This window comes from Jaculus jaculus, chromosome 8 (assembly GCF_020740685.1).
Source record: "Jaculus jaculus isolate mJacJac1 chromosome 8, mJacJac1.mat.Y.cur, whole genome shotgun sequence".
In the NCBI taxonomy this organism is placed as follows: domain Eukaryota; kingdom Metazoa; phylum Chordata; class Mammalia; order Rodentia; family Dipodidae; genus Jaculus; species Jaculus jaculus.
In genome coordinates, this window is record NC_059109.1 from 123,374,905 (window position 1) to 123,401,669 (window position 26,765).

General features: G+C 46.6%; 1 protein-coding gene across 1 annotated transcript in view; it reads right to left on the reverse strand.

The window, feature by feature from the left end:
* Positions 1-26,400, reverse strand: part of Ptprt (protein tyrosine phosphatase receptor type T) — a 1,232,244-nt gene extending 1,205,844 nt beyond the window's left edge. Inside the window, exon 1 of the mRNA XM_045155759.1 lies at positions 26,382-26,400. The gene's annotated coding sequence lies outside the window, so the exon portion shown is untranslated. The remainder of the gene's footprint in view (positions 1-26,381) is intronic.
* Positions 26,401-26,765: the final 365 nt, after the last annotated feature.

The window sequence follows — 26,765 nt, forward strand, 5'->3', positions numbered from 1 at the left end:
ACCAACGAAGAGGCCATTACCAAGCCGCCTGCTCTGTGGATATAATCTCCAGTGGGACCTGGTATAGAACGTGATCTGGGATGATGCCATGGAAAAGGAAAGTGGACCGATTCCCATCATGCATTGGTCATGTGAACGGAATATTTAGCCAAGTCCAAGTGCACACTTCTCCAGTTTCTAGCCACCACTTCCTTCCCTTGCAGCATCAGGCCTGGGGTGGGGAGAACCACCGTGCTGCCCACAGGAGCTGCCCTGTCTCCTACTGGCTGTCTTGAGCTATCCCATCCTTCTGAATGGTCCTTCCCTAAACTCTCCTAAGTCATACACGTCTCATGGGAAATTGAGAAGATGGCAAGTCCTTAGATCTCTAGCATGCCTCCCAGAGTCACTCTGTTCATAAAGCAAAGATTCTTCAAAGACTTTTTTTGTGTGCTACTTCTATCCTTTCTCTTCACCTCAGAACCTCAGACTTTTCAGACTTTTAAGATCTGGTTCTCTTAGCTTATCCCCCACCCTTCTTCCAGTACAAAAAATAACTAGCTCTGTTTTTCATACAGCCTTCATTACACTCCCAAGACTCTGAATCATGGAATCCTATTTGTGTGTATGTAGTCTGATGCTTTTTAACTTGCAATTTTCAGAAAGGCAAAGCCATTATAATATTCTCACTGCTCAAGACAGTGGTCACGCACAAGTCCATCCTAATTTCCCACAGAATAAAGCAAAGCATACATTCATACATGAGTGAACTGTGCAAACAGTGAAGAAAGGGTTAAGTTATGATCACTAACATGGGTCAAAAGTCAAACATCAAGTGGTTACTTGGCAACCAATCCCTTTGAAAGGATATCTGACAAAGCAAACCAATTTGATTTTTGGTGTGTCTTGGTCTTCAACTAATTATGTACCACTGCATGGAAATAGTCTCATTACAGCACAGTCACCACAGTCGCAAACAGAAGTGATATTAAAAATATCAAATAGCAAATATGGCATGGGCAGAAGCAATCAGAACAGACTCCGGGAGGTTAGCTGTACCCAGGAACACCAGCTGAATACCAGCCTTGGGTCTGGATCATATATATCCTACGTTCCCCTAAAAGTCCCCCACGAACCTTCCTGCTGCTGGCCAATCCCTCTGCTCCACAGGAAAGCAATCTGTTTGCATCTTTGTGAAACACTTCATGAGCTATGGGGAATTGTTTTTCCCCCTCAGAGGGGTAGCCTCCAGATGTTTGCTCTGTTATCAGCAAGTCCGTGTCATTTAACCCAACATGATTTATTCCATAGCTGTAATGTCAAAGGGTTAAGGTTAATCACTCCTTGGCAAATCTGTCTGAAATCACTATCCTTGGATTTGCTACAATTCCAATGTGAATGTGGAGCCTTCCCTTTCTCCTTCTGCACCCCTTCCACCCCCCCCCCCCCACACACACACACCACACCAGCCCCTGACTTTGCTGTACATTTCTTGTGAATGAGACTTTTGATCTCTAGGCCTGGGGCCAAAGGCATGAGAGCTGACTCCCAGGGGCTGACCAGGCCTTTGCAGAGCTGGAAGAAAAAGAAAAGAGCATTGCTTCCCAGTCTCAGAGCAGAAGAGTGAAGGCACTTTGTGCTCTCATAATCTATTTTGAAAGGCCAGTATAATTTGTATTCTATTTCATAAACCTTCATCAGGCATTTAATATGTGCCAGAGATGGTTCCCCAATGCATTTCAAATCTGAACTCACTTAATCTTCATAACACCTTCTAGACAGACCCTACAATTATCCCCAATGTATAGGTAGGGAAACAGACTCAGACTGCTTGCCTCAAAGTCACACAGTATGTAAAAGGGCTGGAAGTTCAATCTGCCCAGGTTCCAGTGTCTGTGCTTTTGGTGTAAGGGAGATGTGTGTGTGTGTCCCCCAAAGCACATATGGAGGTCAGGGTGTCAGTCCTCACCCTTCACCTTGTTTGATCCTGTAATGGGGAAACTGGGTTTCCGCGGTGCTTCCTGAAACCATAAGCCCTGAGTTCATATCTGCCAACTAACCAAAGAATTGGCAATTCCAGATTCAAGAGAATGATTTTTTTTTTAATACCACATTTTATTCAGATTTTACAAAAGAGTGCGGAAAGGGGAAGGCCGCATGGTAAAGGGAGATGGCGTGGGGAGAAGAGAAGTACACCGCATGGAGCCCAGAAGCTCATGTGGGCCAAGAGTAGCTCAGGAGTCCATGTGACCAGATAGGGATCTGGGAGGGGGGGAGTGTGGAAAGAAAGTTCAAGGAGCTCCTGCCATGTGGGGAGCTAGAGGGCATAAAGAACCCTTGCAGAGAGTAAGGGCTGGGGCTCTCCCAGCTGGGCCTGGGCCTGGGCCTGAGCTGAGCGGAGCCAGCCCAGGCCAGGTGAAGGAAGACTCCCGTAGCTAGAAGTTCCCAAGTGATCAGAGAGAGAGAGAGAGGGACGAAGGGAGGGAGGGAGGGAGAGAGGGAGAGGGAGAGGGAGAGGGAGAGGGAGAGGGAGAGGGAGAGGGAGAGGGAGAGGGAGAGGGAGAGGGAGAGGGAGAGGGAGAGGGAGAGGGAGAGGGAGAGAGAGAGGGAGAGAGAGAGAGGAGAGAGAGCCTGCCCTCCCCTTGCAAAGATATTTATAATGCTAGGGGTGGTGGGCTGTCTTGGCCGAGGTGAACCAGAGGGCCAGCTGGTTGGTTGGGACTAGGGGCTGTCTCAGGAAGAGATTAGCTCTGGCCCAAAGTTCCAGAGGCTGAATTTGACCAACCACAATGTTTAAATCCTATGAAAGACCTCCCTCCCAGGAGGGGTCCTGACTATTCGTGGGTGGTGGGGAAACAATTGTTTGGAGCTAGGCAAGAGATAAGAGAAATTTTCCTGCCCTTTTCACCTTCAGGGGTCCGGTCCCCCTAACTCTACCCCCCTTCAACACCGACTCGTGTTTGTTGCTGATGCCAGAGTAGCTGGGTCATGAGCTTCAGGACTCTGTGATTCCACCTCCCATCTTGCAGTTAACGTTGGCTTTACATGGGTTCTGGGGACCCAAACTCCGGTGGTCAGGCTGGTGCTTTTGTGAGCTCCAGAATGTGTGCTTTCTTAACCCTACGTTGTACTCATAAATATTGACTTTATTATTCAGGAGATTTTATGAGGCTCCTTACAAGGAGAAGCACACTGCATGAGCACCTACAATACACCAGGCTTTCTTCAGGAGGCTTCACCATGTCATAGTATTGCCTTTCAACAACATCAGTACACCTTGTAATCTCCAGTTCACAACTGTACTTAGATTAGCACCATGAAACAGGAGCTGAGGAAATTTTTCGGCAGTTAAAGGTGCTTGCTTGCAAAGACTGCTGGCCTGGGTTCAATTCCCCAGTAACCACTTAAAGTCAGAAGCACAAGCTGGCATGTGTCAGGAGTTCAGTTTTAGTATTGAGAGGCCCTGACATGCCCATTAATATCTCTCTCTCTCTCTCTCTCTCAATTAAATAAATATTTTTAAAGCAGAAACAATAAAAATTCTAGTACCATGACTAAAAAAAAAAAATCTAAAAAGTATTAATCAAGTTAATTCATTTTGTTTAAAGATAGACTCAAATACAGGAACTAATTTATAGGGCCAAATTTGAACCCAGATTTCTTTGACCTTCCTCCCCCTTGAGAGCTCACAAGGGTATTCCTAAATAAGATATTAGACAAGTAGGGCAGATAAGCAGATAACTTTTGTTTGAGAAAATTAATTAATTAACATAAATATATTGTATTAAACTATTAATGTAAATATTAATTAAAATAATGGCATAGGTACTGGTTTCTAATTATTGAGAGTAAGTGAGAAATTCATTAGCAAACATTATAATATTCAACCTTGATTTCTCATATCTGGTTATGAAGAGTGTGCATTACTCTCATTGTTGCTTAGGGATGTTTAATCACATGTAATAAATTTTGGTATGTGGTATCATCATAATTTATAAATAAAAATAAATTTAATTCATCATGAAATTATATATTTCTCCAAATGTCTAGCTAATTGTCCCAGTATCATTAGCTGAATAGCCCATTACCCCATACTTTACTCTTATTACTTCTTAGCATTTAATTTGAACTGACTTTAGACTTCCAGAAAATCTGCAAAAAAAAAAAAAAAAAAATTAAAAAAAACCTGAAAGTCCCTATATGCCTTTCACTCAGCTTAACCATTGTACAATTATTAAAGCCAGCAAGCTAACAGTGGTACAATACTGTTCACTAATTTGCAGACCTATTTCACTTTGGTCAGTTTTCCCATTGAGGTTCCTTTGCAAGACCCCAGACAAGACCCTGTGCTGCCCTGGCTTCTCATGGATACTCCTCAAGCCTTCCTGTCTGTCACAACTGTGAGGCTGGAGAAAGTACCAATCAGCTATTTGGTAGAAAGTTTCTTTACTGGTGTTTGCTTAATGTCTTCTCAGCATTGAAGTTTGCATTTGGGGTAAGAATCTCTAGGAGCGATGCTCCATCCTTCTTGAGGTATCCTATCTGGAGCACATGATGACTGTTCGTCTCATTCTTGTGACATTGACCCTGATTACTAAGCCAGAGGATTGCCTGCAAGGTTTATTTATTTTTATTTTTTTTTAAATTTATTTATTGGAGAGCGACAGACACAGAGAGAAATACAGATAGAGGGAGAGAGAGAGAGAGAGGGCGCGCCAGGGCTTCCTGCCTCTGCAAACGAACTCCAGACGCGTGCGCCCCCTTGTGCATCTGGCTAACGTGGGACCTGGGGAACCGAGCCTCGAACCGGGGTCCTTAGGCTTCACAGGCAAGCGCTTAGCCGCTAAGCCATCTCTCCAGCCCTATTTTTATTTTTTAAGTTTGTTCATTTAAGAAAGAAGCAGAGAGAGAGAGAGAGAGAATGGGCGCACCACAGCCTCTAGCAACTGCAAACCAACTCCAGACTCATGCGCCACTTTGTGCATCTGGCTTACGTGGGTACTTGGGAATCAAATCTGGGTCCTTAGGCTTCATAGACAAGTGCTTTAACCAATAAGCCATCTCTCTAGCTTGTGCGCAAGGTTTAATCATGGTAGTGTTACTCTTTTTCTCTTAGTTATTAGTGAACATTTGAGGTGGAAACTCCTGGGGACCATGCAAACATCCCATCTCCCATCATATTCCCCACTGCTAAGTTTACCCTGTTTATAGATGGCTGTAAAAGTTACTGCCACTGTGGTTTGCCTGATGACAACTTTCTGTTTTCATTATTCTTCCATGTTTATTCAGTGGAATCCCTCTGCAAGGAAGTCCCTTCTCCCCCAACAAACATAATTATTTATATCAACGTGGGTTTGAGAATATTTATTTTACCCCCAGGATTCTAATCCAATTCTTACAACAAATCCTAATATGGCTCTTTTTTCCCTCTTTCAAATATGTTCTTCTATTTCATTGACATTTTTATATATTCCTGTCCTGGTTATACAATCTTAATCATTACAGCTTCATAATACATATTAGAGTCTGGACATTGAAGTTCTCTTCCCATTGTTATTATTCTTGCAAAAAATTTCTCAGTGGTTTTCTCCCTATTTATCTTTCAAGATGAGTTTTTGAATAATTTTGTCAATTTACGCAATAAATTCCTAAGGGTATTCAGTTGAAATTGCATTCAATTTACGAACTAACTTAGGGAAAATTGTTTTCCTTAAAATATTAAATCTCCCCATCTGAAAACATGATACATCTCCCCATTTTATTTGTCAAGTTCCACGTGCCTCTGAAGTTTCACCATTTATTTCATGTCAGCACTGTACTTTCTGGTTGGAAAATTCTAAGAATATTTTCCCCTGTGATTTTCTTTTACATATATATATATGTAACCAGACATCTTCCTGAAGCTATCTTGCTGGCTCTAATTTGTTTGTTGTTGTTGTTGTTATTTAATCAATGGTTTACTTAGCACCTTCCATGAGCTGGGCACTGTTTCAACAAGTGGGAATAAGGGTTTCTAGAGGTAACTAAGCAGTTAAAGGTGATTTCTAACAAGCCTGAGCCCAGTCTTCCTCGGCTGCCACTTAAAGTCAGATGCAAAGAATCTGTGATCCCAGCCAGCCTATGGCCATGTGAGGTGGAGCCAGGAGAACCTGGAAGCTTTTACAAGCAGGAGGAGCAGCAAGAGAGATGGCCTCAGAACAAGATGGAAGGAAAGAAGGAACACCTGGAGGTTGTCCTCTGCTCTCCACATGTGCGCCATGGCACACACGCTGTCTTATGCGTATACATATACATGCACACAGATAAATGATAAAATATAAAATATTTTTTTAAAAGAAAAAAAGTAGAAATGGGCTGGAGAGATAGCTCAAATGACAAAGTGCCTGCCTTGCAAGCATAAGCACTTGAGTCTGATCCCCGGAGATCACACTGAGAAAAAAACGAACAGAAAACAGGCCTGTTGGCATGTGCTGGCAATACTCACGCTGAGAAAGCAGAGACAGGACGATCCCTGGGACTCACTGAGCAGACGATCTAGCCAACTTGGTGAATTCCAAAAACCCGTGGGCATTTCCTGAGGAACAACACCTGAGGTTGTCCTCTGACCTCTACCTATATGTGCGCACACACACAAAGTGGGGGGGGCTCATCAACGTTGTTCCTGACGCAGAGCTCCACTTCTAAAAGCTCAGGAATACACGCAGTACCTGATGCTCTGGAAGGGGATGAGCAGAAGAGAAGAGCCCCGCTTACACTGCTGCCCCAGGGCACACCGGGATTGCCCAGCTCCCTACATACAGCAGTGTGGGAGGATTCGCTGAGACAATGTCGTCCTTAACATCAACCTGAGTACACTGTAAGGGCTCACCCCACAAGAGTGTAAAAGAGATGAATGTCTTCTAACAGGAATGTCGGTATTAAAGGCAAAGCTTCAGGCTCTGGTACATCAGGAGGCACAGAAAAACAGACACGAAGGACAGACAGGGTGGTATTTAAGGTATGTCATCTGGGAAAGCCTCTCTGAATGGGGGGGTGAGGATCTGGAAATCCAAGCTGAAGAAAAGTTCAAGAGGGAAGAAGCCATGTGGGTGAAGAGCTCCAAGGGAAGAAAACAGCCTGCTTGTCAAGATCCGCTGTCAGGATGCTTGAGAGACTTGACCAAGGAAGACAGAAGTGCTTGGAGTCACGTGAGGTCTTGGGGCCCAGGTAAAGGAGGTTATGTTGTCTTCTCAAAGTCATGAGCTGTGCAGACGTAGGGATTCTCAGTCAAAAGGCTGTAGACATGAAATAGGTGAGAGAAAACAGTGGCCGGGACCACAGTGGGAGCTGTGGGAAGATCAGCAACCAAGTTGTGGATACAGTCCCTGAGTACCACTGTTAGGACTGCTAACAGATTGAATGAAGCATTAGATCAGGTATGGTGATGCCTCCAGAGGTATTTCTTTTGCTGAGGATATGTTTGGATATGTGAGGCTTTCTGCCTTTCCATATGAAATTTGAGATCATTTTTTTTCTATCTCTGTGAAGAACACTGTAGGGATTTTAATTGGAATTGCATTAAATCTGTATATTGCCTTTGGTAGGTCATCTTCACGATGTTAATTCTGCCTACCCAGGAGCATGGGAGGTCTTTCCATTTTCTCAAGTCCTCCTCAATTTCTTTTTTGAGTGTTTTTATGTTTTCATTGTATAGATCTTTTACTTCCTTGGTTAACGTTATTCCAAGGTATTTTATTTTTTTGTTGCTCTTGAAAATGAGACTATGTCCCTTATTTCTTTCTCTGTATCTTTGTCATTTACATATAGAAAGGCTACTGATTTTTCTACATTGATTTTGTATCCTGCTACTTGCTATAGGAGTTAATCACCTTCAGAAGTTTTGGGATGGAGTCTCTTGGGTCTCTTACATATACAATCATGTCATCAGCAAATAGAGCTAACTTAACTTCTTCCTTTCCAAATTGTATCCCTTTTATTTCCTTCTCCTGTCTTATTGCTTGAGCTAGGACTTCTAGTACTATATTGAAGAGCAGAGGTGAGAGTGGACAACCCTGTCTTGATCCTGATCTTAATGGAAATTCCTCCAGTCTCCCTCCATTAAGTATTACTTGGGCCTTCAGAGCTTTGTATATTGCCTTTATTAAGTTAAGATATGAACCAGTCATGCCAATTCTCTCCAATGTTTTGATCATGAAGTTAAACAGTAAGGGAAGGCAAAAATGATGGAAGAGACTATACAGGGGCATTCCTGAGGATTCAGACTCTGCCGATACCTTTTTAATGACACACCCATGGTCTGCACGTAAGATTTCGGTCAGTAGGAGTGGTAGCTATTCAGCCACAAAGAAGGCAGGACCTGTCTTCCAGCCAGCCGGGCAGACTGCTCCCTTCCAGAGCATCCCCATCTCCTCTCCAGCTAGCAGAGAGTTAACAGACACATGCAGTTGACCCGTCGTTCAGTTCTTATTATTCTTGTCAACTGGAACCCTACTGAACACATTATATTTTATGGATGACTCAAGTACCCTTCAGGCTCGGGAAGGAGCCTGAAGGTCAGGATTATAATCTCTAATTAGCTCTGTTCTGGGACTGGGAGTGAGGGCTGGTTTGCCGGAGTTTCAGGTACGTGAGTTCTGGATAAAGAATCTCCATCTCAGTGGATGAGAAACAGACTCTGCTCATTTGCTGAAGTGCTTGTTAATTGCAAATACTTACCAGAGGGTGTACTTTAACCATCACGGACACGTATAAATAAACGTTTGTACCTCGACTCTGGGCTATTAATACACTCCCAGGGCTGTTCTGATCATGCCAGGAGGCGTGTAGGGTTCATATCTTCTGTGCGGATTTTTGTTTGGCTTCACATCAGAGGATGCTAAGAGAGAAAAAGCAAAACTCCGCCGGGATCTAAGTGAACCTGAATTAGTTAAGGGTTTGAGCAACCCGCATCCATAATGAAAATCGCTTAAGGATAAGGTATTTTTGGAAGCCCCTCACAAAGGATCATGAAAGAATTAAACTCTGATGTCACAGGTTCCAAGCAGAGCCCCCTGCCGTCTTCAAAGTCTTCTGCCTCATCAGGAAAGAGAGTAGCATGATGGTGTTTAGATTGTCCCAGAGCAGAACAGACCTTCTTCATGGCAAATGCTGGGCTCAAGGGAGTGGGGGAGGGGACCGGTGATGCAGGGGAGGGGCACACAAGTGGGAAAACAGCAGCTCAGGCCCAGTCATCCTTTCAGACAACAGACTCTAAATATCACCCCTACACACACACACACACACACACACACGCACGCACGCACGCACGCACACACGCACATGCGCACGCACATGCACATGCACACGCACACGTGCACGCACACACACAATGTTGGATCTTTCTCCTTATTCTGACTCCTATGGACACTCCAGCACCCCTCTACCCCCAGCCCCCAGGCTCTGCCTGAATATCCCCTATCTGTGCCTAGGAACTCTTCCTCTAAGTTATGCTTGCTCCCAATGTTCATAATGTGACCCCCCCCAAAAAAAAAAAACAAGACGCAGAAGTCCTGGCTGCAGGTCCCTGGGAATGTGGTTGCAGTTGGAAATAGACTCTTTGCAGAGGTAATAAGTTCAGGTCATATTGGATTAAGATGGGATATGAATTCAATTTGACTGCTGACCTTAGAGGAAGTCACAGGTACACACAGGGGAGACCTCCATGGGACGACAGAGGCAAAGCCTGCAGGGAGGCAGCTACAAGCCACCAGATAGCAAGGACTGCAGGCCCCCACAAAGCTGAAAGAGGCCATGCAAGGACCCTGCCCTAGAGCCTTAGAAAGACTTAGAAAGGGGGAGGGGCCTGCAGAAGGCTGAGTTTACTCTTCTGGCTTCCTAAGAAAATAAGGTTTAGAGCCACCCTGGTTTGGTATGTTGACACAGCAGTACTTAGAAATATACCAACGTATTTATGAGTGTGTTCAAACTTTCCTGTTCAGCTGCCATCTTATAAATGTTTAAAAGGGACACCAAGCACTGGAGAGATGCCTTAGTTGCTAAGGTGCTTGCCTGCAAAGCCAAAGGACCAAGGACCAATTCCACAGAACCCAGATTAAAGCCACATCTTTTGCAGTGGCTAGAGGCCCTGGCATGCCAGTTCTCTCTATCTGCCTTTCTCTCTCTAATAAATAAATACAAATAAAATATTTTTTTTGAAAAATAAAAGGTACTCCAAGAAGATCTGGAAAGGACTCTTAGCTACTGTGGGAAGTCGGGCACAGGCAGGAACTATTGTCTCCTCGATCCTTTGCCCCTGTCCTAGAGCTGGGCTTGAGAGGGGGGACAGAGCCTGACAAGCCTGGGGCTCCATGAGGCGCGGTTGGGTTGAGGAATTAGCCAAGTGGCTACGGTAAGGCCTCTTGTCCCCTGGAGTTGAAATTCTGTTCTTTCCCACTAGCTGTGAAATCTGACTTCCCAGAGTGGGTGGCTTAAGCAGTAAAATGCAGACACTGACAAATACCGAATGAAGTCGCTAGATGGCTAACAGGAGACCACTGCAAAGCACTCACTTGGGACTTGGGACTTGGGACTTGGGACTTGTCTTGGGTGTTCCCCATCCAGATTCCTGCCCTGAAGAACTAACCACCAGTACTTTACAATGTGACTGTATTTGCAGATGAGGTACATTAAAAAGGAATTAGCTGGGTGTGGTGGCACAAGCTATCAATTCTAGCACTTGGGAGGCAGAGGTAGGAGGACTGCTATGAGTTTGAGGCCAGCCTGAGACTACATAGTGAATTCCAGGTCAGCCTGGGCTACAGCAAGACCCTACCTCTAAAAACCAAAACGAATTAATTGAGCCCCAATTGAACATGATTAGTGTCCTCAGAGGAAAAGAAGACTGAGATGTAACACAGCCAGGGGAAGGCCCATGTGAGAAAATGAGCAGAAGGTACCCAGAATACAATCCAAGAGAGAGAAATCTCGGAAGAAATCCACTCAGTTAACACTCCGGCCTTGGATTTCCACCTTCCAGAGATGTGAGACAATTAATTTCTGTTATCTAAAGCCATCTAGCCTGTGGTGTTTTGTCACAGCAACATAACCAAACCAATACAGCCTGTCTCCTGACTCCTCAGCCAGTGTTAACTTCCTCTCCATTCTTACATCCCAGGCTCACTGGCAAATAAATGCCTTTTGTCTATCCTATTTGATTAATTACAGACATATCTGCTTTTCCCATTTTAGCATCTCTAAAGTGGGGTCTTGTCCATCAGCCAAGCCCAGCAGGCACCATGACCAATTGTATTTGCTGTGTTTGCTCAACATTGCTGGGGAATTCTGATGGGCAAAGGCAACCCCCACATTTCTAACAAATGACTCACAGACCATCTGAGGAAACAAGGTGAGGTTTTGTTGTCTACAAACCTTCCATACATACCATACTTGGTAAATGTGAAAAAATCCAGGCATCAAAATTTTCAGAATAGGAGTTTGGGCGAAATTGTCAGAGGTGATTGTTGAGAATGTTTACAAGAGTGCCTGCGCTGTGAACTCTCTTGCTGGCACAAAGCACAAGAGTTTGTGGAAATACAGACCTTGAGAGATTGAAGTCTGAATGTGGAAAAGGTTTAGAGCCCTTTCCATTAATTTATTTTGCTTTTATGTGTCTTTAAACATATGCAAATAGGGACTATCTCATAGAATCTACATCTAATGAATTTAAAGAACTCTTTCAATAAGCATAAAAGTTCTAAGTGAGGGCTGGAAGGATGGATGGCTTAGCGGTTAAGGTGCTTGCCTGCAAAGCCAGAGGGCCCAGGTTCAATTCCTCAGGACCCATGTTAGCCAGATGCACAAAGGGGCACACATGTCTGAAGTTTGTTTGCAGTTACTGGAAGCCCTGGCGTGCCCATTCTCCCCCCCCCCCCGACTCTAATTTTAAAAAAAAGGTCTAAGTGATAAAAATGTGGGAGTCTAGAGTCTATGGCAGCATTGTTTTTTCTTTCTTTTCTTGGTGATCCATCAAATAAAAATGCATCTTTAAAGACTGGATAGATGGCTCAGCAGTTAAATGCACTTGCTTGCAATGCCTGACCGCCTAGGTTCAATTCTCCGGTGTCCATGTAAAGCCAGATGCACACAGTAGCACATGCATCTGGATTTCATTTGCAGTGGCAAGAAGCCCTTGCACACCCGTTCACTCACTTTCTCCCCTTCTCAAATAAGTAAATACATCTTGGGGCTGCAGAGATGGCTTGGCATTGAAGTACACTTCCTGTGCAGTCACTAGAGCCTGAGGGCACCTAGACCACCCTACTTCAACTCTCCACAACCACCGTAAACAGTCAGGCGTGGCCACAGACATCTGCAAGCCCAGTCCTGTGCGAGAGTGGAAAACGGAGAGCCACTGGGGCTCACAAACAGCAGCAAGATCCAAAATCAATAAGACTCCAGCACACGGAAAACAACAGATGAATAAGTAATGGAGAAGGTCACCTGAAGTTCTCCTCCATAGGGTGTCACATCAACATATTCATGTGCATATACCACACATTTTAAAAAAAGGATCTTAGCTGAGCGTGGTAGTGCACACCTTTAATCCCAGCACTCGGGAGGCAGAGGCAGTAGGATCGCCATGAGTTCGAGGCCAACCTGAGACTACATAGTGAATTCCAGGTCAGTCTGAGCTAGAGTTAGACACTACCTCGAAAAACCAAGAACAACAGCAAAAAAAATAAAAATAAAAAAGCATCTTGGGCTGGAGGCTTAGAGGTTAAAGCACTTTCCTGTGAAGCCTAATGACCCAGATTCAAATTCCCCAGTGGCCACGTAAGCCAGATGCACAAGGTAGCACATGTGACTGGAGTTCGTTTGAAGTGGCTGGAGGCCCTGTCGTGCCCATTCTCTCTCTCTCTCTCTCAAAATAAGTAAATAAATAAAATATAAAAAACATCAAGAAATAAAATAAAAATGCATCCTACCTAGTGGTCAGTCTGATGTAACACCGGAATCCTTTAATTGCAATAATTTTAAGCAGGGACTATAAGCATCCCATTTTACAGGTGAGAAACTGAGGCTGAGAAAGACGAGGTGACTTGCAGAGAGCCGCACAAGCCCAGCCTTGCACCTCTGAACCCTCACGGCTTGGCTGTAGTTCTAACGCTGTCAAACTCACCTCACTGCCCCCACCTATACCTAAATTCCAATCCTGGATCTAGTCTCCAAGGAGCAGTTCCTGCCAAGCAGTTAAATTAGTTGGTTTTTCATGCATCTATAATGAACTCGTAGCAATAAATAAGGCTTTATGGGTGGCAGATTTATCCATTTTTATGGTGCAAAAGTAAAACTCATCGGGTGTACACTTCAGACAGGTGCTGCCCCTCAACGCCTGCAGCTGTAAATCACAGCGGCGTGGGGGCGGCAGCAGGAAGACCTGCCTGAAGCCTGGCTCACCAGACTGTCTCGGTAGAGCCTCAGGAAGCCCACCAAGACGCACAGGCAGAATCTGCTCAGGGCATTGGCAGGGGGACGATTTACTGGATACAGCACACTTCCTGATGAGGTCATAAAGACGGTGCTTCAGAGAACTCGGGGGCTCCCCAGGACTCCACGCATGGAGTGTTGAAGCAACCAAGAAGTATGTCGCTGACAGAGCAGCTGTTCCCAGGGTGGCCTGTAGTATAGACATCCACAGAACACTCTGGAACAAGGAAACCAAGACTTGGAGACTAGTGCTCCAAGTCAAAACTCAGATTACTAGACATCACCTCCCCCCGGACCAGCATTCTGACTCAGGAGATCTGGGCAGGGGCTGGACTATCTGCATTTGTTCAGGAAATGCTCAAACTGCCGGACTGCGGATATTTTTTTTTTTTTTTGAACATTGGTGTCTAGGTTATATTTTGAGCAAAGGCACAAATAGTTCACCTATCACCCAGTGTCCTGAAATGACTCAAAGCCCTGCTAGGATGCAAATGACACATCGTGCTCACATCTAAGAGCTGGCCTCCACAAGCTGCTATTCAAGATCATGGATACTATAGGCTAGCTGTGTGGGGACGTGCAGACAAGGAGCTTCACCTCTCTGAGACCCAGTTTAACCCTCTGCACAGTCTGGTAACAACAGTACACAGGTGATAAAGACGCTGTAATAGTCGAGGTTCTGTGTGTGTGTTACCGAGGATAGAAGCCCCAGGCCTTGGGCATGCTAGCCAAGCTTTCTACCACTGAGCTCAGCACTTTGAGGTGTGACCCTCCTGGGGCCTACAAGCCACTTGTGTCCCAGGATAGCTATGAATACATCTGTAGATGACAATCGCATGCGGCAACGTCAAGGCCTTGGACACTCCTGCAAGCAAACCTTCAAGTAAGGCTGTGAACTTATGTGATGGGTTTATGAGGATTGACTGTACTATTATTTTTATATACTACATACATTTTTCCATAATAAAATTCTTTTTCTAGAGACACTATGCACACACCCAACTAGGAGAATTCTCATGCCTATTCCACGTACCCCACCCACCACTGGACACCTCCCCTGCAAAAAAAGCCAGGATCTCCCAAAGGTAATGTGCACATGAGAGGTGGACATGGGCCAGCTGAAATAGCTGCTGGCTTTGCTTGCTTTTTATTTTATTTGCTTCAAAATAAAGCAAGGAGAAGTAGGCAGACAGGCAGAGACTTGTAAATGGGCAAGATGCTGCATGGCCCCTTTCAGCTGTCCTAGTCATCTCTTGATCTCTATGACACTTTCTCCACCCTCTGCTTCTCTTTCTCTCCATCCTCCTCGCTCTCCTCACCATCTACCCCACTTTCTACACATGAGTGTCTGTGGCAGGGAACAAAAACATTCTCGGGAGAGCAATTTCAGCGTTTACCTTGTGCGTTGAAACATGACTAGGAACATTTTCACTGTCTTACTATTTTTGTGGGGTGGCTTCGGCATGGTGAGACAAGCCTGGGTCTGAACAAGATACCGCTTGGGTTTGGGTCCTGGCTCCACCTCTCGTTAGCTGGGTGTTGGTAACCTCGCAGCATCTGACTCCTCACCTGGAGGGTGCATTGCTGGGAAGGGTTCCCTTGAAGCCAGAGCTTGAGACAAGCACTGGGATGTCACTGTTTGCTGGAGGGGCTACCAGATCCCAGGGGGTCTGCAAGCAGGACACAGAGCAGAGAAGCCGGTAACGGGCACCTTCCATGGCAGCGCTAGACAATACAGGGCCTCCTCTTTGTCGGGGACCCTGGGAAGGGTACAGGCTGCCTCTTAGAATCGCCCCTCCTCAAAGAAAGTCGAGGTGTTGACGTCGCAGAGGCCGCTGAGCTTGTCGATCCCACCCACTCAGGGGAAACAAGGGCTTGTACAGTGGAGGTGGTAAGGTGGGCTTGTGGGGGGAGGGGCGCGAGCTGTCATGGAACTGTCCTCCACACCTGAAATCACAGGTGAGCCAAGGGCATGTGACATGAGTGTACGTGTCAGCATTTAGCCATTGCGAGAGTGATGTCAGAACAACATAAACCGAGGCACGGAGGGAGCTGGCCGCCAGCAACTCTGACTCCCTTCCTCTTCCCCGTGGCTCTAGTCTCAGGGCAGGATCCTCAGAGGAGTGAGATCCCTGCTGGGCCTCCAAGGATAGGGAGGAATCACTGCCTCCCCCCATAGAGATGGGGGAAAGGCATTGTGGGTGGAGGAAACATCAGAGGCAAGCAGGCTTCCTGCTCCTGCCCCAGCAAGAGCAGTTGGACCCATTTTACAGCCAAAGGAATAGCGCTAAAGTGTCCCTTGTATGCCTCATCAAGGTCAGACCAGGAAGAAACGGAGAAAGCCAAGTTAGAGACTCCACTCTCTGGCCTTGGCTGGAGGATGCTGCAGCAAGGAGTCTGCAAGGCAGCCTCCTCTTTGCTCTGCACTGGAGGTGAGACATCTATATTTAGCTCATTTCAAGGAGCTGCTATGAGAATGTCCTGAGGCTAGGAATTTAGCCTCGCACATAAATTCATGGCAGAGCCAGAGAAGGCCAGGAATAAATGGATGGGGGAACGTCCTTGGTTCCAAACAGTAGGGGAAATGATCAAACACCGCTCATGCACAAGCAGAGGCTGCAGGAAGAAGCCAGGCTCATCTCAAACCCTGTGTACTCAGGAGCTTTTTCCCAGAACCCAGGTATCACTGGCAGGAAATTGTTTTTTCCTGTGGACTTTAACAGGCTCTGTGTTTCACTGAATTCCTCTTCTGTCCAATTCCACAGACCGTTGGGTTGGAAATAGCTGGAATCCACTCATTCTGACCACGTCCAGGGGCTGAGTTGCCTGGGTCTCCCGAGTCACAGAAAGACAAGACTCCACTCCTCAGCTGAGCTCGCTGAGGCTTCTCTTCAAGGAGAATCAGAGGATTCCTCTGGCAGAGAGCACCAGTTCTTTATGCATGCTTCCCCTTCTGAGATATCAGAGTTATCTCTGAGCAACCCAGACAGGAACTACATTTCCCAACTACCCTTGCAGCTAAGCAAAGTCATGTGACCAACTCTCCCCAATGAAATGTAAATAGAATTGATAGGCATTGGGCAAGGCAATCAGGAAGCAGATGAGCTTTCTCCACTTTTGTTCAGCTACCTTGGCACAGACTAGAGGGAAGAGTAAAGCTACAAATAGAAGGGACCTTGCACTAAAGGAAAGAATATTACTCGTTATAGCAGCAAACATAACTTGACCTGATAGAGCTACCTTCCTGGTCTCTGACAACAATTTTTTATTTATTTATTTTTTTTTCTGAGGAAGAATGAGAGAGAGACAGAATGGGCACACCAAGGCTTTCAGCTACTGTGAACAAACTCCAAGATGCATGCACCCCCTTTATGTGCATGTGCAGCATTGCGTGCTTGAGTCACTGTTGAGTCTGGCTTATGTGGAACCTGGAGATTGGAACATGAGTTCTTAGGCTTCATAGGCAAGCACCTTAATGGCTAAGCCATCTCTCCATCCCATCCCTGACTACTTTTAACTCCCCATAGAGGAAAGGGTTGGGAACTGACTTGAAGATAATCTTTTGCACTCTCAGTTGTATGTTGGGATCCTGCCTCTATTTCCCCTAATAAATGAATAACATTCCCAAGAAACATTCCACGTCCATTTGGTTCTGCCTAGCCAGCTCGGTCACCATCTAAAGAGACTGTATGACTCAAATAACACAAGCGATGCCTCACCACCACGTCAATTTATGTGACTATTGCCCAGGAGCCTGCTACAGTAGTCTGCCTATAGTTCTGATCTCTAGGGAACGGGCACTGAGTGGGGTTGAGCCCACACTTTCTAGTCTGGTGGCTAGAGAACAGTCCCCTGGAGGGAAGGAAGGGCATGATATGAAATCAGTCGCTCCTGAAATCAAATACGTGCCTTTTTAGAGTGTCAGTGTGTTGTGTAGCAGATTTCTGGGGAAAAAACAAACAAACAAACAAACAAAACAAAACAGTTCTTTCCTGAAGAGAGAAAGGAGAAACTGAAACATTCCTTGGGGGAGGGGTGTCGGTGAAGGAATGAAATCACAATGATTTGTGAAGTCAACAAGTCTGGGAAAGGGTTGCAAGCCCCCACCCCAAGGCTTACATAGAGCTCGAGAGATGCACATTCCTGAGTTGTTACCTACGCTGAGGTGGGCTTTCTGGTGACGCAGCTGCCTTTGAGTGGAAGCAGCAATGGTGAGGTCATCCCCCAGGATGGGATGAGACTTCTCATGGTGAGACCACATTTGAGTTATTCATGCTATTATAAGCAACCCCTCATCCTGCTCGGTAAGTGAGTGCAATGGACTCATTGGTTCACCAAAACTGGTTTTGGTGTAATCATCCTTTGGTCAGTCGTTTGTACCCTATCTGGGTGTAGAGAAGGTGTGTTTGGATCACCCCAGGGGAAAGGTTTCACAGAACAAGGCGTGAGTTTCAGGGACCTCGCCCACCTCCCAGGGACTGGCTCCCTCTCAACCTACCTCCCCCCATCACCCCGCCCGGTGTCTTCTCCTCCAAGTAAATGGTGCATCTTAGCACCGTACAGCCCCGCTCTACACCTGTGTACAGGTCTCTCCTGCATCCAGAATGGAGCTCAGAGCCCAGTGGGAGCTAACTGCTCATTTTCGCCTGCGCAGCATCCCTCTCTCTTCTGGAAACATAATAGGATCCACATTGTGGGTTACCTTAGCCATGAAGTTGAATTAGAACTGACCCCACCACCTTCCCCACCAGAAGGTTAGCCATAAAGTTGGTGGGGGACTGCCCCAGGAAATGTAGCATGCAGATGTTGGAGCAATCAAACCCATAGTCTGTGTGGAAAACTTGGCCTTGGGATTTCCAGCTGTCATCTTTGTTCCACTCTACTCAAGAAGAGAGGCAAGAAGGAGAGCTCAGTAATGAGGCAAGGGATGAAGTCCTGAGCCGTTGCTTGAGCTCCTTGATGTAGACAGTGTGCGTGCCACGCCAGCATCCTCACCACCACACATCAACCCGGAAGTGTCGCCTCTAACTGTCAACTGCAGACAGCTCACAATTGCACCCTTCTTTGGAGACTCGCCTCAGCCACAGAACCTGGGCCAAGACATTGCCAGGAAGCTGCATCTCATAGTTCAGAGGCAGCCCACAGCCGGTGCCTGACTAACATGCGGGTATAAAAGTCCAGGCCGCTAGCGTGAGGGCGAGCTGCACATGCTCCGGAGCTGCCCACAGGAGCGAGCCAATACTAGAGTCCAGCCAAAAGCACGTTCTTCCTCAGCTTTTTACCCTGCTGTGTCTGTCTTACAGATCTGCACTTCTGAGTCTCCTCCCAAGAACATTCCCTCAACGTGTCACTTACATAAGAGTCCCCCATGGGACATTCTGCTTCTAGACCATTCAGCTTAAGACACCTTTCTATCAAGACATGCCTGAAATGAGAGCCATGGATTTTCTATGTCTTCAGAGCTCACATGTTTTCTCTTTCACTGAAGCTGCTTGCAAGTGAGTGTCTGACTATTGTACTTGACCTTGGAGACCTCTCATTTAGTGAAAAGTAAACCTTCAGACACCATTCCTTATTCTTAATCTCACCTTTCATCATCAACTCCCAAGTCAAGTGAGCCTGCAGCCTGCTAGCTCCCCTGGAGAGCCATGTGCCTGGTGCCCATGCAGGAAGATGCACCCCCATACCCAAGCACCCCCATGCTCCAAACAGGAACTGTCACACCTCCCCACACTTTCAGAGTGTGATTCTAAAAAGGGTTGCCAGGTCGGGCCAGATTTCAGCTGTGATAAAAAAGGACCAACTGCTTAGTCTCTCTTCAGTCTGTGCTGAATACAAATAATACTTGTATTCGTAATAAATGTTTAGAGAAAAACCCGCTCCAGTGCTCGGCTTGGAGAGTTAGTTGCGTGCCTCTCAAGGATTCTTGCATCTGACTGTTATGATACAGAGGTTGCTAGCTATTGGGATCTGTCCGGAAATCCTCCAAGATGTTGGCACTGTGTGGTATTGGAAAATGGTGGTGTTTTTCTGTGTCACCGCAAAAAGAAAAAGAAAGATTAAAGAGAAAGCAAGGTTTAATAAATAAAGTTGAAGGTTGCTGAGACCACTCTTCATTCCTTGGTCCAGTGCCTTGAGATGTCCAGATTGCTTGACATTCACCTCACACTCCAGACCCACCCGCCCCCAGCAGCTGTAGCCCTTGTCTGTCTGAGATGGGTTTTCATGTGACTTGCTTTTTAACATGTGTTATGGATTCTAGTTGGCATACATAGGGCATGGGGTATTAACTGTTTATGTGCTGAAGGCTTTGCCACCTGCATGGCATTCCTAGGAGATGCATGGTCCTTAAGGAGGGGAGGTTTGATAGGATGCCATCAGGTCACTGAAGGCACACATGCTCTTTAAGGATTGTGGAGCCTTGACCATTTTTTTTCTTTTGCTCCCACCACAACAGCTTTCCTTGCTGAAGGCTGAAAGCAATGAGTTCACCTGATTCTGGATTGTAGCTCCCAGAACCATGAGCCAAAATAAGCTTTGCTCTTCATAAGCTAACTCCAGAGGGCCTGTATTGTAGCTATATCTTGAAGCTGACTATCAGTTATAAATGTTACACTTGTCATTCAATCAGCTTGGGTACATGAAGCACCATCTATTAAGAAAGTCTCACTAGGACCAGGGAGATAGCTCAGCAGTTAAAGAAAGAAACTTGCTTGCAAAACCTTCCAGCTGAGGGTCAGTTCCCCCATATCCATGTAAACCAGATATACAATATGCTACATGGGTCAGGAGTTCTTGCAGTGGCAAGAGGTCCTGGTGTTCCTGTTCTCATTTTCTCTTTCTCTCTCTCATAAATTTAAAAATATTCCCTCCCCCCAATAAAGAAAGCTTCTGGTCTGGAGAGATTGCTTAGTGGTTAAGGCACTTACCTGTGAAGCCTAAGGACTCAGGTTTGATTCACCAAGACCCATGTAAGCCAGATGCACAAGGTGGTGGTGCATGCATCTGGAGTTTGTTTGCAGTGGCTAGAGGCCCTGGCATGCCCATTCTCTCTCCCTCCCTCTCTTCCTCCCCACTTCCTCTTTCTCTATATTGCTGTCAAATAAATAAATAAATAATTTTTTAAAAAGTCTCGCCAAATGTGAGAACATTGTTCTCATTCCCAATTACAGAAAAGGTTAGGCAACCTTCACAAGGCCACAGCAGGAAGTCACAGAGCAGGGCTGGGGAAACGGTTCGGCAGTTACCAGTGTTCCCTACTTAAGCATGAGGGCCTAGGAGGGCCTAAGACCACCTGAGTTCAACTCCCCAAAACCCATATAAAAAGCTGGGCACAGCCACACATATCTGTCACCCAATCCCCAGGGGGCAGAGGTCAGCGAACTGCTGGGGCTTGCTGATCACGAAATAGGAGCTCCATGCCAAGGGAGAAACCTCACCTGTGGTGGTTTGAACGGACACCGTTCCCCCCCCCCCCGCCCCTCAAGTGCTGGTGGCTAAGCCTCCTACTTAGTCCCCAGTTAGCGGAGCCTGTGGGGGACGGAACCTTGTTGGAGGTGGTGTGTCACTGGCAGAGGGACTTGGGATTTGAGCATGTATTCTACACGCCACTGTCAGCTCCCTCAAACTACTTCCTTCCTAGTGCTGTGACCAGGTGTGACACTCTGGCTACCCACGCTGCCATGCTAACCCCCCCCCCATAATAAAATTTCCCCTCAAAACTGTAAGCTGAAATAAACTCTTCCCTCCCAGAAGCTGTTCTGGCTGGGTGTTTTGTCCTGGCAATGAGAAGGTAACAGCTGCATCGCCTTAAGGAAGTACGTGTATGAGCCACAGAGAATGGCACCCAAAGTCCTCTCCTGACATTGCTGTGCATGCAACTCTACATGCACATGCGCATATGAACACACACGAGAGAGAGAGAGAAGAGGAAGAGAAAGAGGAGGAGAAGAAGTGAAGAATGACAGAGGTGAGATATGCACAGAGGCCACTCAGAATCCAAAGCCATGAGCCACACTGCCATGCGTCAAAGACTATGACTTAGACCTTTCCTTTCGCTCTTTTCAAAGTTTGGTAATTTTGCACGGAACGCTGAAGAAAGTAACTTCTGGGATGTGAGAGTCCTTTCACTATGACTTTTTCACAATCAGGTGACCCCAAGTTCTCAGGACCAGAATCAGCCTGATTCTGAACCTCCCATGCAGGATGATCTTGCCAGATTGAAGTGGTGGGGGAAAAAAAACTCAGGATAACAATGAAATTCAGAAAGGAAAACTAGGAACCCCATAGCTGGTTTAAACAATCATTCATGTTTCAAACAAATAAGGTCTGACATTAAAACAGCCATTTTTGGCTTGAAGGCCTATGGTGTCTAATTTGATGCTAAGCCACTTAAATAGGGTGACCCATGTACATGACCCAGAGGTCAGAGCCAAAGTGCCTCATGACCTCATAAGGGTATGCAGGGATCCTGCCTCCCCTGCACCAGCGGCTTTCTCATCTCTTGGGGTTCCTAATGCCTCCCTGAGAGTCTGTTTTGAGAGATGAGCCCCGTCATGGATGGGAGAAATCTTAGCAGTCCGCATGTAGCATTTCTAAGCTGTTTGCGATGTATGCTTCAGAATTTCTTCTAGAGTAGGCATTCCAGCTCCCTTCTGCCACTGTGAACTTATCTGACCCTTCAACATGAGCATAGGACAGCTGCCAGATGAAGCAGAGGACAAAGGACACTCGCTGGGGACTGGTTGCCATTTCCCCAAGCCAGGGAACTAGCAGAAGTAGTCAGCCAGGCCACTTCGGCCAAAGAGCTGGACATCCCATTAGTCACAGTCCAAGATATCGTCACAACCACAGTCACTTTTTTGTTTCTGTATTTTGATGTTTTCATACGTACATACTGCATTTTGATCACATGCACCCCACATTACCCTCCGTTATCCCCCACAGTCCCATGGTACTCCTCTTTCTTATCTCTTATTAGTAGCCATGCCATGGAGCAGAATGGCTCTCCTCTCCCCAGAAATCACTGTGCATTTGTTCAGCATTCAAATTCAAAAGGAATTCAGTCCTCAATCCCTGTTCCCTCAGAGCTGCCTGCCCTGAGCAGGGCCCATCAGGTGCCTCTCTTCCAGTTCCAACCCTGCCACATTCCACAGCCCTCCCTGCTCAAACCTAATCTCAATTCTGATTAAACTTTTCTTCTCTTCCATTTGTAATCATGTGCACGGATGTGAGTTTCGAAACCCCATATAAATATGTGCTTTAGAATTAAACTGGTTCAGCAATTCCTGACAATGATTTCTCAGAAATTAAGCCTAGACAATTTGCGAAGCTGGAGCACATTTGAAACATGTATTGTGGGAAGGAAAGGGGAAGGTTCCTGGGCTCCATGGCCTCATAAACAAGGATCCTCCCAGGGCAGGCGAGCAGGCTCTGTGGGCATGTGCTGCCCCCTGGCAGTGCTTGGGGTTAGTGCCAGCTGGGAGCCTGGAGTTTCACACATCATCCGAAGAAAACTAAACATCCCCATTCCTAGGCCGGGCCCAGGCATGCTTCCTCCCACTCAGAGAAGACCCTGGAGCTGTGGCAGTGGGAGTCAGTATGTGGCAGGGAAAAGGGGTGAGATGAGTTTTGATCTGTGTAGCTGGTGTAGCCAGCACTGTGCAGAGGGAGATCACAGGGGATCAAAGCTCTGATGTATGCTGCAACACAGGGAACCCCAAAACATCCTGTTAAGATAGACACAGGGGACCACATGCCGCATAACTCCACCTATCTCCATGTCACGACAGACAGACCCAGATGGACAGAGAGCAGATGAGGGGCCAGCAGATGCAGGCCTGGGGGAGGTGTGTCATTGCCCATGGCTCATGGGGGTTCTGTGTGGGGTGATGGAAATGTCTTGGAACGAAGATGGTAGTGAGGATACAATGTCATGAACGTACCAAACTGCACACTTCAAAATGAGTAAGGTTTGTTATACATGGATTAAAAAAATAATAATAAACAAAATAGGTCACAAAACCAAACTCAGGTCTCTTTTCAAAGTGAAAGGTTTAAAAATAAAATGAGATGTGTCTCAGTTGTAAAGTATTTGCCTAGCATGTGTGAGGCCCTAGGATCAATCCTAGGAACAGAGGGGGAAAAAAAAAATAGTTCTCCATGTATCAAACAAGCAAAGTGTGAGTGACGTTGAAATGGAAATGTGGCATGACTTGGATATCCTAAGGGTCTAGTTTTATCTTGAGCCAGCTACATAAATATAAATATGGTATCCAGGGGAAGGGAGTTGAACGACCTCATCTCCCAGGACTTGTTTAAAGCTGATGGAGGTCTTTGAATAGAGGAGTCCTATCCTCCCTTCTTTTTTGGGGGGGAACGGGGTTTGAGGTAGGGTTTCACTCTAGCCCAGACTAACCTGGTATTCACTACGTAGTCTCAGCGTGGCCTCGAACTCACAGCGATCCTCCTACCTCTGCCTCCCAAGTGTTGGGATTAAAGGCATGCGCCACCATGCCAGGCTATCCTCCGTTCTTAAGAGGATCAAACAGGAATCCTACCAGAGCAGTTACATGCCCACTTCCTCCCTAAGTAAACCTGATTCATGTGCTTCCCTCCTTAATAGCTGGCATTATCATGTCCAACACACACACACACACACACACACACACACACACACACACACACGCACCCTCAGGTGCTCTCGCCCATCTTGAAGTTGTCACTATTGTTTCAGAGCTTCCCCAGCAGACTCTTTGATACCCACCAATGTCACTGATTCCTTTTCTCAGCACCAAGCTAGAGGCAGACCTGCCACCTGATGCTGTCAAAAGCACCCACACTACCCCTTGACATCGGGAGATGGGGGGAGCCTGGCATCCGTTCCCTAAGCGCCCCTTCCCTCCTGAGCTGCTGGCACAGAAGCTGCGGACTCCCACTACGCAGCTCGTCTCCTAGTTTTCTGAGGATCTCTGTCTTTCCTGAGAGCTCAGTGACAGATACTGCATTGGAGTCAGAGGTTCCTTCCCGGTTGGTTCTGCTCTTCTCAAACCAGACTTGTGGCTCTAGAAAGGTCTTCCCTATGGGGCTCCTAGAATACAAGTATTGATATTGCCTAACCAAACTGCTCCCTGTCCTCTTCCAGACTCCAGACACCTTACATTCCTAAGGTGTGCGTGTCGGGGGGCAGGGAGGTCTTCCCTAGCTCAGGGGCCTTAACTGCTACATTTAAGTCTTCTTGCCCAAAGGAGGTTGTCATTTCATTACAGGAAAAAAAACTGAGGCTCAAAGAATAGGAGCCATATAGAGAGTTGGTGACAGGGGTAGGAAGCCAAGTCCAGTCCATCCAACTTGTCCTGGACTCCAACAGGTCCTAGGAGGCTGAGTTCCCATCATTAAGCAAGGGAGGTTCGGAGAGTCAGGACTACCTACCCCTCCCCCACACACCCCGACTCTGGAGGGCTGACAGTGGGAAATGGGTGGGGCCCCGAGGCAAGCAGAGAGCCCTCGGGTGGAACCATTCATGAACGAATGTCTGCTAAGATGAACTGGACACAGGCCCCCCCCAGAACTGAGCCCATCTCTACCTCACCCTAACTTATGAAGCAGCTTCCTAGACCCAGTCTCCCCAAGTTCCCCCAACTTCATTGTCTGTTCTTTATACGGTGTTCAGCTCCCTGACTCATCCCGCTCTGGTCTCAACCATGCACCCTAACAGATCAGTAGACACCTCCTGCCTCCTGCCAACCTGCTATTATCCCCTGTGCCTCACTATGTCTTAATCGAAAAGTGGGCATCTTTCTTTTTGCCTTTGAAGGTATCAATTTACTTTTTGGACATAAGCACCACTGCCCCCCTGTTTCTCACTTTTAAAATCCTAGTTATGGTCTAGAGGGATGGCTTAGTGGCTAAGGCATTTGTCTGCAAAACCAAAGGACCCAGGTTGGATTCCCCAGGACCCACGTTAGCCAGATGCACAAGGGGACGCACACGTCTGGAGTTCATTTGCAGCGGCTGGAGACCCTGGCACACTAATTCTTTCGCTCTCTCTCCATCTTTCTTTGTCAAATAAATAATAAATAAATAAAATATTGAAAATAAAACCCTAGTTACCTTTCAAAGCCAAGTTCAGCCACTCCCCTCTCAGGAATACAGGCAGCGTGGTCCGGTCCATATGTCTTCCGGGCTCATAGGGCTTCCTGAGTCATCATGCTGTGTCACCGTGCAGAAGTCTCCTCTTCTGGCTGTGATCATTGCAGACAGACCTGAGTCCCACACATTTATCACCTCACCATCCCCATCCATCGCTCAGTTTTGCACATCACCCTCATCAATAAGTGTGTCTAGGATGAATGAACACATGGTGGGCACATATTGGATTGCACGGATAAGGAAGACAAGGATCCATGGATTTGTGGGTTCATGGTGGATATGTGGATCACTGTGTCCACGACCAAATTCAACATGACACCAGACCACCTCTGTCTACCATGCAGACAGTGAGCACAGGCAGTGAGGCCTGGAGGAGCGAATCTATGGTTTCCTTGGTTGGTTTCTGCCCCTTGAGCCTTCTAAGAGGTGAACATCTTAACATCATGTTTCAGCACTTCAACTTTCTCTGCCTTTGGCCTGCAGGACAGAGATAGCAATGTCCTTTCCTGGTTGCCAGGGGAGCCCTCTGTTTTCATTGCCCAGCAGTCACTCAATGCCTTCCCTTCCTTTCCCAGTGTGTCAGCCAAGCTTAACAACATCCCTCCAATTCCTCTAAGTCTACAGATATCATTTGCCCCATATTTCTCAAATATCCATTACTCTCCTCACCTAGTGCTTTCCTAGTGAACGCCCCAGCTCACTGCTGGTGGAAGTTTCCACTTTGGTACTGATTGATGCCTTGTGGCAGGAGACACCTATGCCTCACCCGCCCCCAGGGCCGGACTCACCACTCCTCTCTGGGAGACATTATGATTCACCTCCAAAATTTCACCTTGGCTCCCACTTTCTCAGACCAGTCCTTGTGTTGACAGCCACAGTTCAGGTCTCCTGAGAAGCTAATATCCAGAAGATCACAGTGCGACTTTCACAGGTTCTTTGCTTGGCCTCAAGACCCTGAAGAGATAATCAAAGATAGTAGCTACAGGTGTATTTCTAGATAATAGTACAAATCCAACGCAAGTGTATTTCTGTTCACATAAAGGTGTTTTTGGATTCACAGATGACTCTCTTCCAACTGGTGACTGGGGCATCCAGGCTTCTTATATCTCCTGTTCACCATGCAGCTCCAAGACCCCAATGCTCCGCCTCTCTGTTTGGCATCAGCAGTACAA